Below are 9,950 nucleotides of genomic sequence, written 5' to 3' on the forward strand. Positions count from 1 at the left end.
ATGAAAGAATGTGGGCAGTTGAGGGTTGTCTGGTCTTCTAGAGTACAGTGCCAATCAGGTATAGGGTTTGGGCGTGGGGGAGGGAGGGAGAATAAGTAATACAAGGGAACTTCTGAAGCCCAGTGGCCTCATGAGACTCACTCCAGAGTCCTAATAGTCACTCCCAGACTTCTCCCCTGACTCACTTCCAGGGCCTCAGCTCCAGTAGTTCTGCTGCCTATGCGAATTAAGAATTTCAACCCTTCTCTGGGGCTCAGTTTCTTCCAATACCAAATGACAAGGCAAGACATTTGGTCTCTCCATTTCTTAGGTCTTTAAGAGTCCATGTCTGAGACCTGGGAGCAGTCAGGGAGAAGGCAGAAGGAAGTCACCCACCCATTCAGTAACTAGCTTTTTTCACTCTGAGGAAGATTGTCTGTATTGAGTCCCAACTCCTTGACCGCAAGGCCTTATCCCATAGATGCCCTAGAGATGAAGGGCCAGAGAGGAGAAAGCAAACCTAGGAGGGCACTGGGGTAGAATGAAGCAATTCTGCACACTTCCAAGCTTCTTAAGATTCCCCAAAAGGGCTACACCTAAAGCCCAGTCAACCCTCCCAACCTCATAATACTTCTATTCCCCTCCCCAATCCTCACCTCTCTTTTCTTCCCTTCCCTTCCTCCCCTTCAGTCCTCTCTCCTTTCCTCCCTTGCTCTCCCCTGTCCTCTCTTCTTCTGCCCTCTCCTGGCCTCTCTTACTCACCCACTCTACCCATCTCCTCTCCTAGCTGCCAGGTCAAGGAACAGCTGCTTTTGCCCAAGGCTGCTGATCTGGGAACTAGAAACCTGGGGATCTTGATTTCATTTTTAATAGGAAACTGGTGGGGCTTCAGAGAGGATCTCAGCAACATCTAATTCAACAACCATCACTGGTCTGTGGGGGGATTAACTCAGTGAGTCCTAGCTGTAGGAAAATCATGAGGAACAAGACTATAAAGACAAAAATCAAAAGAACTTCAGCATTCAAGGAAACTACATTCTATATGACTATAGGAACATAGGAGTTTCCCAGCAACTCTCTAAGCAAGCAAACATAAAATGGAGATCTGGTTTTGAAAGAATCACTTTCTTGATTTCATGAGTAATTTTCCTTATATCTACAAGAAATAATGTAACATAAAAGGAAAGAATCAAATAAAACCATCAAGTTCCATTAAATAACATAGATCATCTTTTATTAAATTTAATTTTGTGTGATTTTTTTTTTTTTAGATTTTTCAAGGCAATGGGGTTAAGTGGCTTGCCCAAGGCCACACGGCTAGGTAATTATTAAGTGTCTGAGGTTGGATTTGAACCCAAGTACTCCTGACTCCAAGGCCGGTGCTCTATTCACTGCACCACCTAGCCGCCCCAATTTTGTGTGATTTAATGTTGTCCCTGGCAAGTATCTTAACGTGACAGAAAGACTTTGGATAGAAATGATTAGGAAATTTGTTATTGAGAAGTGTGAATATGGCTACAAGTTAGTTAACAGATGACTTGTGGCGAGGTGGAAATTAAATGCAAATATGGTCAAATAGAAAGGCAAAAGAGATATTAATCAGGGTGGTTTCTACTCTTTATTGACAGAAAAATCTCATTATTTCTGAGCATTCTTCATTTTTGAACTTTTTTAGAAGCATTTATCAGAAAGAAGAAATGGGCCCTCATAAAATCAAAAGTCAAATGAAGTATTATCTCATTGGCTGGCTAGCTTGCCCTTGCAGCTTGCTCAACTTGACTGTAAAAAGTCCCTTCTGATCCAGGCCTTAATCTCAAAAGGAAGATAAAGAATTACTAAATAGTTTTCAAGGTACTGCTTTTTAGATTTATAACCCACAAGAATCACAGCATCTCAACATTTGATATATTTTCTGCCTTGTCTATCTGCAGATTAAATCTTTGCTGTATTGTGATAAGACAATTTAAGTTTGGCTGCTGCCTATATGAGGATGCAGCACATGAGAGCTGCATTTTCTTCATGGAAATGTTCCCTGCAAGCAACTACAATGAATGTATTGGACTATTTCAGTTTCTTATTTTCAACCCTTACAGAATTTCCAGCAAAGGAGATGTCATGACTTCAAAGCATCCAAGGAAATCTCCCTATCAGTCAAACACAGCTCTTACCAGTACTCCTCTGCCTGTCTTGGATTAGTTTTTGCATCACTGGGATGTAAAGGTGTGGTGGGTCACAATTTATCCATTAATTCTGTTCAAAGTCTGTGTTTGAATGTTCTGTAAAGTGTTATCAGTAAGCATAATAATAATAATAATAATGTTTGTCCCTCATTTTCAAAGACTACATCATCAGTGAGGTGAAGCACATGAATTGGATTTGGGTGAGGGAGTCCTATGCTCTCACCAGCCTCACTTTCTCCTCCAGAATCATCTGGGTCCAGGGGCCAGATATTAATCAGAACAACTGGAAATGACCCTGGATGTGAGGCAATTAGGGACAAGCTACTTGCCCAAGGTCACACAGCTAGTAAGTGGCAAGTGTGTGAGGCTAGATTCAAATTTCCATTCTCCTGACCCCAAAGCCAGTGCTCTATCTAGTTCACCACCTAGATGCTCATCAATAAGCATGCAGCTGGATTGTCTATGAGCCCTAGGAGGATTTATTTTATGTGGTGTCGGTAATCTCCTGGACCAAGGTTGTTTATTGAGACATTATATAAATTATATAAGACATCATATAAATTTCTGGCATCTTGCTTTACAATCTACTTCCTCAGCACTTGAGAAAAAAAGTGGATGCAGCACATAAGAGAAAGAGGGATGGGGCGGCTAGATGGCATAGTGGATAAAGCACCAGCCTTGGAGTCAGGAGTACCTGGGTTCAAATCCAGTCTCAGACACTTAATAATTACCTAGCTGTGTGGCTTTGGGCAAGCCACTTAACTCCATTTGCCTTGCAAAAACCTAAAAAAAGAGAGAGAGAGAGAGAGAGAGAGAGAGAGAGAGGGATGTGTTATAGGGATCCTGTATTGGCTCTCTACCTTTATTACTAAGACTGATGTTTTAGAATCTGCAAGTCAGAAAACATGTCAAGAAGTATTGTCAGTTGTTGCTTAACTGATTCACTTGCTACCATAGTATGCACCATGGAGGGCACATGTGACAACAAAAGTTCTTATGGTACAGCAGATTGTCAAAAACGTTAGGGAAGGAGCCGCTAGGTGGCACAGTGCATAAAGCACTGGTCCTGGAGTCAGGAGTCCCTGAGTTCAAATCCGACCTCAGACACTTAATAATTACCTAGCTGTGTGGCTTTGGGCAAGCCACTTAACCCCATTTTCCTTGCAAAAACCTAAAAAAAAAAAAAGAACATTAGGGGAGGCAGTTAGATGGTGCAATAGATTGAGCCCATTCCTGGAATCAGGGAGGCCTGAGTTCAAATTTGACCTCAGACACTTAATAATTACCTAGCTGTGTGACCTTGGACAAGTCATTTAACCCCATTACCTTGCAAACAACAACAACAGATTAGGACAGTGAAGCGTGAAGGAACTCACAGATCTCCATTACAGATACAACTTTACCTGGTCAGTCACCCCTAGGGCAGGTAGCACAGTCTGTTGAAAAGATACAATTTTAAACTGTTTCCTTCTGTATTATTTTGGAAAAAAACAGTTGGAATAATATTTGTCAATAAAGCTGAACTTCAAAGAAAAAATATCTCTGAGCTACTACCTCACACTTGACAGATTGGCTAATATGACAGAAAAAGAAAATGACAAAAGTTGAAGGGGATTTGAAAAAATTGAGACACTAATAATGCACTGTTTGTTGGTAGTTGTAGTTGCTTGCAGGGAACATTTCCATGAAGAAAATGTAGCTCTCATGTGCTGCATCCTTATATAAGCAACAGCCAAACTTGAATTGTCTTACCACAACACAGCAACATTGCATTCTGTAGACTAATTTGAAACTGTTCAAAGGGCTATAAAACTAGGCATTCCCTTTGACCTAGCCATAGTACTAATAGGTCTGTACCCCAAATAAATTAATAAAAAAAAAAGAAAGGACTTTTGTGTACAAAAATGTTTATAGCAACTCTTTTAGTAGTGGCAAAGAAATGGAAATTGAGGAGATGTCCATCAATTAGGGAATGACTGAACAAGATGTTGTATATAATTGTGATGGAATGCTACTATTGTGCTTTAATAAATGATGAGATCCTGCTCATCTGAAAAACATGGAAAGATTTACAAAGTGAATTGATGAGAACCAGGAGAACATTGTAATATTGATGGCACAGGACCATCAAGCATGGTACACTCTCATCAGAGAGGGTCCTGTGCTTTATGAGCAAGGCAGAATTGAAGCAGCTCAAAGGAAATGTCAAATGTTGAAGTTTAAAGAACCCACTCCAAGTATTCATACAGACTATTTGTGCCTAACCTGTGGTAGGGTCTTCCAAGTCCGTATTGGGTCTGATCAGTCACATGCAACTCATCTTTAACAAATTGATGTCATTTTAGTTTACTTCAATAATGAAGAACAAGAACCAACCAACCAACTAATATTGTAAAATGTGTTACTATTACTAACAGCTTTTCTCAGCTATAGAGTTCTAAAGACTTATGATTAAAAGTGATATTCATCTCCAGTGAAAGAATTGGTAAAAGCTCGAATGCAGATTAAAGATATTTTGTCTTTATTTTCTTTATTTTCTTGCATTTTTTTGTCTGTGATTCCTTTCACAGAATGGTTTGCATGGAAAAGTGTTTACATGAATACACATGTATAATCTATATTGAACTTTTTGCCTTTTCAATGTGAGAAGAGGGAGAGAGAGTTTGGAAGCTAAAATTTGAAAAAAAAAGAATATTCAAATTGTTTTGCATATAATTGGGAAAAAATAAAATATTTAACATGAAATAAAAGAATTCCCAAACCAAACTAAAGTGTGTGTACTGATCCTATACTTTTATAGGCTAATCTCTCAATCTCTTTAGTCCTGCAGATGAAGGATGAACCCTTTCCCGCTCCCAGCCTCTCCCTTCACTCAATCCACTGCAAGTAATGGTGCTGTTATCCTTGGATAGGGGAGTCTGAATACAGACTCTTACAGGTTCGGAGCACTTCAGGAATCTCCATAGTCAATAGCTCAGACAAGGATTAGATGGCATTTCCAGTCAGGCAACCCAAGGCAATAAACCTTTGTCTCAAGGACAGGGACACTGCTGGGTTACCACAAAAAATCCTGACATCCCATCCAGGAAGGCTTATCAAACCTGGTCTCCATTCATCACTATGACACCATGAGTCTTTGGTTGGAAACATAAACCCAAGGGATCAAGAGTCCCCCTTTTTATCCCAGAATTTGAGTATAAACCTTTTTGGCATAAATGAATAAATTCTACATAGTGAAAGATGTCACTTATTACATTAGAATCAATTTTATTACTGTACTCTAGAGATTACGTTTTCACTTTATATTACCAGTTGGCAACACTGGACCAAGTTAGGTATATCAGAGCTAGCTGTGCTTGAAAAGAAGGATAAATAACCAGAGATGGATGGTTCTGTCCTTTATAAAAATGAAAATCACTAACAACAAAGTCATGGAACCCACAAACACATTAACTAAAATAAAGCAAACAGAAAGAACAACTATGACAAAACAATTAAAAATCAATATTATAAAATTGCTACCCAAGTTTTCTTTGCTTCCTTGCAGTTTTTTCTCTGTTCTGTACTTTTTGCTTTCTTTTTCCTGCCTCCTCCAACACCCATAAGAAGGCTACAATTGGCAGAGCCAAGATGGTGACCAGAGTGGATCTTGTCTTAGGTGCTCTCTCATAAATCTTTGAAACTAAGGACTTTAACTAAATTTTTGAGAGACAGAACACACGGAGGGACCCAGTGAGGCAGTTCTACTCAAGGTAACCTGGTAAAGAACAGAAAGGCTGAGAGGGGTGGCCCGCCAGAGGGGTGGCTGTCAGAGCGAAAGAACTTCAGACTCTGGGAGACAGCCCCAGGGCACTGGGAGCCAAGGCTCAAAGCAGCGGGGGAGTTTCCTGAGCTACACCCTGGGAAGCACCAAGCACAAATTGGGGGAACAGCAGGGGACTTCTGCCAGAGGGAGCACGTGAAGCCCAGCCCTCAGGGCACACAGCTAGCAGTGCAGCTTGGCCACTACATTTCTGATCCAGGAACAAAAGCAGGCAGAGCCAGTAAGCAGGAGCCCCCAGGGCATGAGCCCATTGAACCTAGGGAGGGGAGTGAAGAGAGACTGCTGAGCTCTGTCCCTGGAACAGGACTCTGGGGCTCTGAACACATTCAGATCCTGATCACAGTCTAGGCCCCCCCATAGAACAGCAGGGGCCCCCTCCACCTCAGCCCCATAGCAGAGGGGGGCACATATGGTCATTCACAGACCAGGAGGGAGAACAGAGCCTCACACACTGAGACCCTTGTGAGAATGTCCCAAAAACTCAGGAAGCACCCCCAAAACAGGCTTAGGCTGGGAAAATGAGCAAGCAGAGGAAAAGAGGAACACCATTGAGAAATACATTATCTATGATCCCAAGAAGGATCAATATATTCAGTCTGAAGATGAGGAAGCACAAGCTCCTGCAACTAAAGACTCCAAGAAAAACAGAAATTGGGCTCAGGCTATGACAGAACTCAAAAAAGACTTTGAAAATCAAATGAGGGGGGCAGCTAGGTGGCATAGTGGATAAAGCACCAGCCTTGGAGTCAGGAGTACCTGGGTTCAAATCCAGTCTCAGACACCTAATAATTACCTAGCTATGTGGCCTTGGGCAAGCCACTTAACCCTGTTTGCCTTGCAAAAACCTAAAAAAAAATCAAATGAGGGAGTTAGAAGAAAAACTGGGAAAAGAAATGAGAGAGATGCAGGAAAAACATGAAAATGAAGTCAGCAGCCTAGTCAAAGTAATACAAAAAAAAATGCTGAAGAAAATAGCAATGCTAAAAACCAGTTTAGGTCAAATGGATAAAACAGTTCAAAAAGTTATTGAGGAGAAGAATGCTTTAAAAAAGAAAAATTGGCCAGATGGAAAAAGAGATAAGAAAACTCTCTGAGGAAAACAAATCCTTCAGACAAAGAATAGAACTCAGGGAGATTGATGAATTTACGAGAAATCAGGACTCATTACTTCAAAACAAAAAAAATGAAAAATTAGAAGAAAATGTGAAACATCTCATTGAAAAAACAACTGATATGGAAAACAGATTTAGGAAAGATAATTTAAAAATTATTGGAATACCTGAAAGTCACCATCAGGAAAAGAGCCTTGACATCATTTTCAAAGAATTACTATAGGAAAATTGCCCTGATATCCTAGGAGCAGAGGGCAAAATAGAAATGGAGAGAATCCACCGATCCCCCCAAGAAAGAGATCCCAAAAAACCAACCCCTAGGAATATTATAGCCAAGTTCCAGAACTCCCAAGTCAAAGAGAAAATATTACAAGCAGCCAGAAGGACACAATTCAAATATTGTGGAGCTGCAGTCAGGATCACACAGGACTTAGCAGCAACTACATTAAAAGCTCATAAGGCTTGGAATATAATATACCAGAAGGCAAAAGAGCTTAGAATGCAGCCAAGAACCAACTACTCAGCAAAAATGAATGTCTTCGTCCAGGGAAAAAGATGGACTTTCAATGAACCAGGGGAATTTCAAATGTTCCTGTTGGAATGGCCAGAGCTGAACAGAAGGTTTGATCTTCAAATACAGGACTCAGGTGAAGCATAAAGACTGGAGGAGAAGGGGAAAATATGAGGGATTTAATGATGATGAACTGCATGTATTCCTGCATGGAAAAATGACACTGATAATACTCATATGAACTTTCTCAGTTAATAGAGCAGGTAGAAGGAGCTTTTGTAGATGAAGCACAGGAGAAGGCTGAATTTGAAGATAAAATATAGTGTAAAAATGGAGTCAATAGAAAAAAAGGAAATGTAATGGGAGAAAGAAAAAGGAGAGGGGGAATAGGCCAAGATATTTCAAGTAAGATTTTTCTTTATTACAATGAGCTATTGCAATGATTATGGAAGGGAGGAAGACAAGGGGGAATGATGGAATCTTCACTCTCATCAGAGATGGCTAGGAGAGGAAACAGCATATATACTCAATGGGGTATAGACATCTGGAGTAAGAAGGAGAGGGGGGGGACAGGTGGAAGAGGGGGGATGTGAATGATGGAGGAGAGGATGGACCATGGGGGAAGAATGGTCAGATATAACACATTTTCTTTTTTACTTCTTGCAAGGGGCTGAGATTGTATGGCCTGTCCGGGACCATAGGGCCAGGTGAATGTTGGGCCTAAGGGGGGGGGGGGGCTCGGGGCCTCTTGGCCCCAGGACCAGGGATCTGTCTGCTGCGCCACTCAGCTACCCTATATCAGAGTCAGAATGAAAGGAGAAAGAAAATATAGTACATGGTAGTAGAGAAATACGAAAGGAGGGAGTTGTGATCAGCAATGGCAACGGTGGAAAAATATGGAAGCAACTTTTGCAATGGACTTACCATAAAGAATGCGATCCACCCATGACAGAGTTGTTGGTTTTGGAACAAAGACTGAAGCACATTTTTTATTATTATTATTTCGGGGGGGGGGGGGGTTGCAGGGCAAATGGGGCTGGGTGGCCTGCCTGGTGTCGCATAGCAGGGTGATTGTTGGGTGTCTGAGGCCGGATTTGGACCCGGGTGCTCCTGGCTCAAGGGCCAATGCTCTGTCTGCCACCCAGCCACCCCTACTATTATTACTATTTTATTTAATTTGGGGCATTTTTTTTCCTTTTTTTGGTTTTTTGCAGGGCAATGGGGTTGGGGTGGCTTGCATGTCAAACGGCTGGGTGATTGTTGGGTGTATGGGGCCAGATATGGGCTCAGGTGCTCCTGGCTCCAGGGCTGGTGCTCCATCCATTGCACCACCTGGCCATACCTACAATTATTACTATTATTTTTTATTTTAATTTTTTTCTCTCGCCTTTACTTTATTGCTCAAGTGAGTCTATTTTTGGGGGGAGGGGGTATTTTGTTTACTCTTAAACAAGAATATTTTATTAATGTATAAAAAATTGTACAAAATGAGAATAAATATTAAATATTTAAAAAATGAACAAAGCAGAAAATATAGAATCGAAAAAATTTCTGTAGAATTGAGTTAAAAGATTTATGGCTACTTCTAAAATGGACAGCAAAACACACACACACACACATATGGATTTAATATATTTTGTTTTTTCCCCAATTACCCATTAAACCATTAAAAAAAAAGAAGGCTACATTTAAGGGAAGATAAATATACAGAACAAATCTATAAACATTAACATATTATGGAAGCAAACTTATACACACATATGTAAGACTGTATTATATGGATTTCCATTTGTCATCTGTTTCTCTGGAGGTGAATAGCATTTTTCTTAGAAAGTCTTTCCATATTTTTGTAAATCAACCAGCTCATGATATCCTACACTATAGCAATATTTGCTTTCTTTTCATTAGTGTTGAGTGTGCCTTCAGAATCACCTTCTACTCATATAAGATCCTTTGGTGGGGACTTACCTATTGCCCACAGGACCCAATGCCTCTCCACAGGCTCCCTCCTTCCACCACAGCCTTACATATGAATTTCTTCCCCAAATCCTTCAACTGAGGAGAGAACTGCAGCTTGCTGGTGCAGGAGCAAAGCTGCCCATCCTCCTCAGCCTCTAATGTCTTGGTACCTTCCTGCATCAGCCTGTCCTCTCTATACCAAAACACCATGACAGTTCTGGGAAAAAAGAGAGGATCTCACACATGTCAAGGTCACACTTTCCCCAAGCTGGAGATGGTCTGAGGAACACCAGATCTTTTTTCAGCTTGGGTTGAACTAGAGAGAAAAAGAGGTTCAGGGTGAGAGTCAGGACACAGGAAAATGTACTTTGTGTTGACAGAGATCA

General features: G+C 40.9%; 1 pseudogene; it reads left to right on the forward strand.

Moving 5' to 3' along the window:
- LOC141519334 (testis-expressed protein 10 pseudogene) lies at positions 1 to 4,537 on the forward strand (annotated as a pseudogene).
- The last annotated feature ends 5,413 nt before the right edge of the window (positions 4,538 to 9,950 follow it).

Source organism: Macrotis lagotis, chromosome 3, assembly GCF_037893015.1.
Source record: "Macrotis lagotis isolate mMagLag1 chromosome 3, bilby.v1.9.chrom.fasta, whole genome shotgun sequence".
Classification (NCBI taxonomy): domain Eukaryota; kingdom Metazoa; phylum Chordata; class Mammalia; order Peramelemorphia; family Peramelidae; genus Macrotis; species Macrotis lagotis.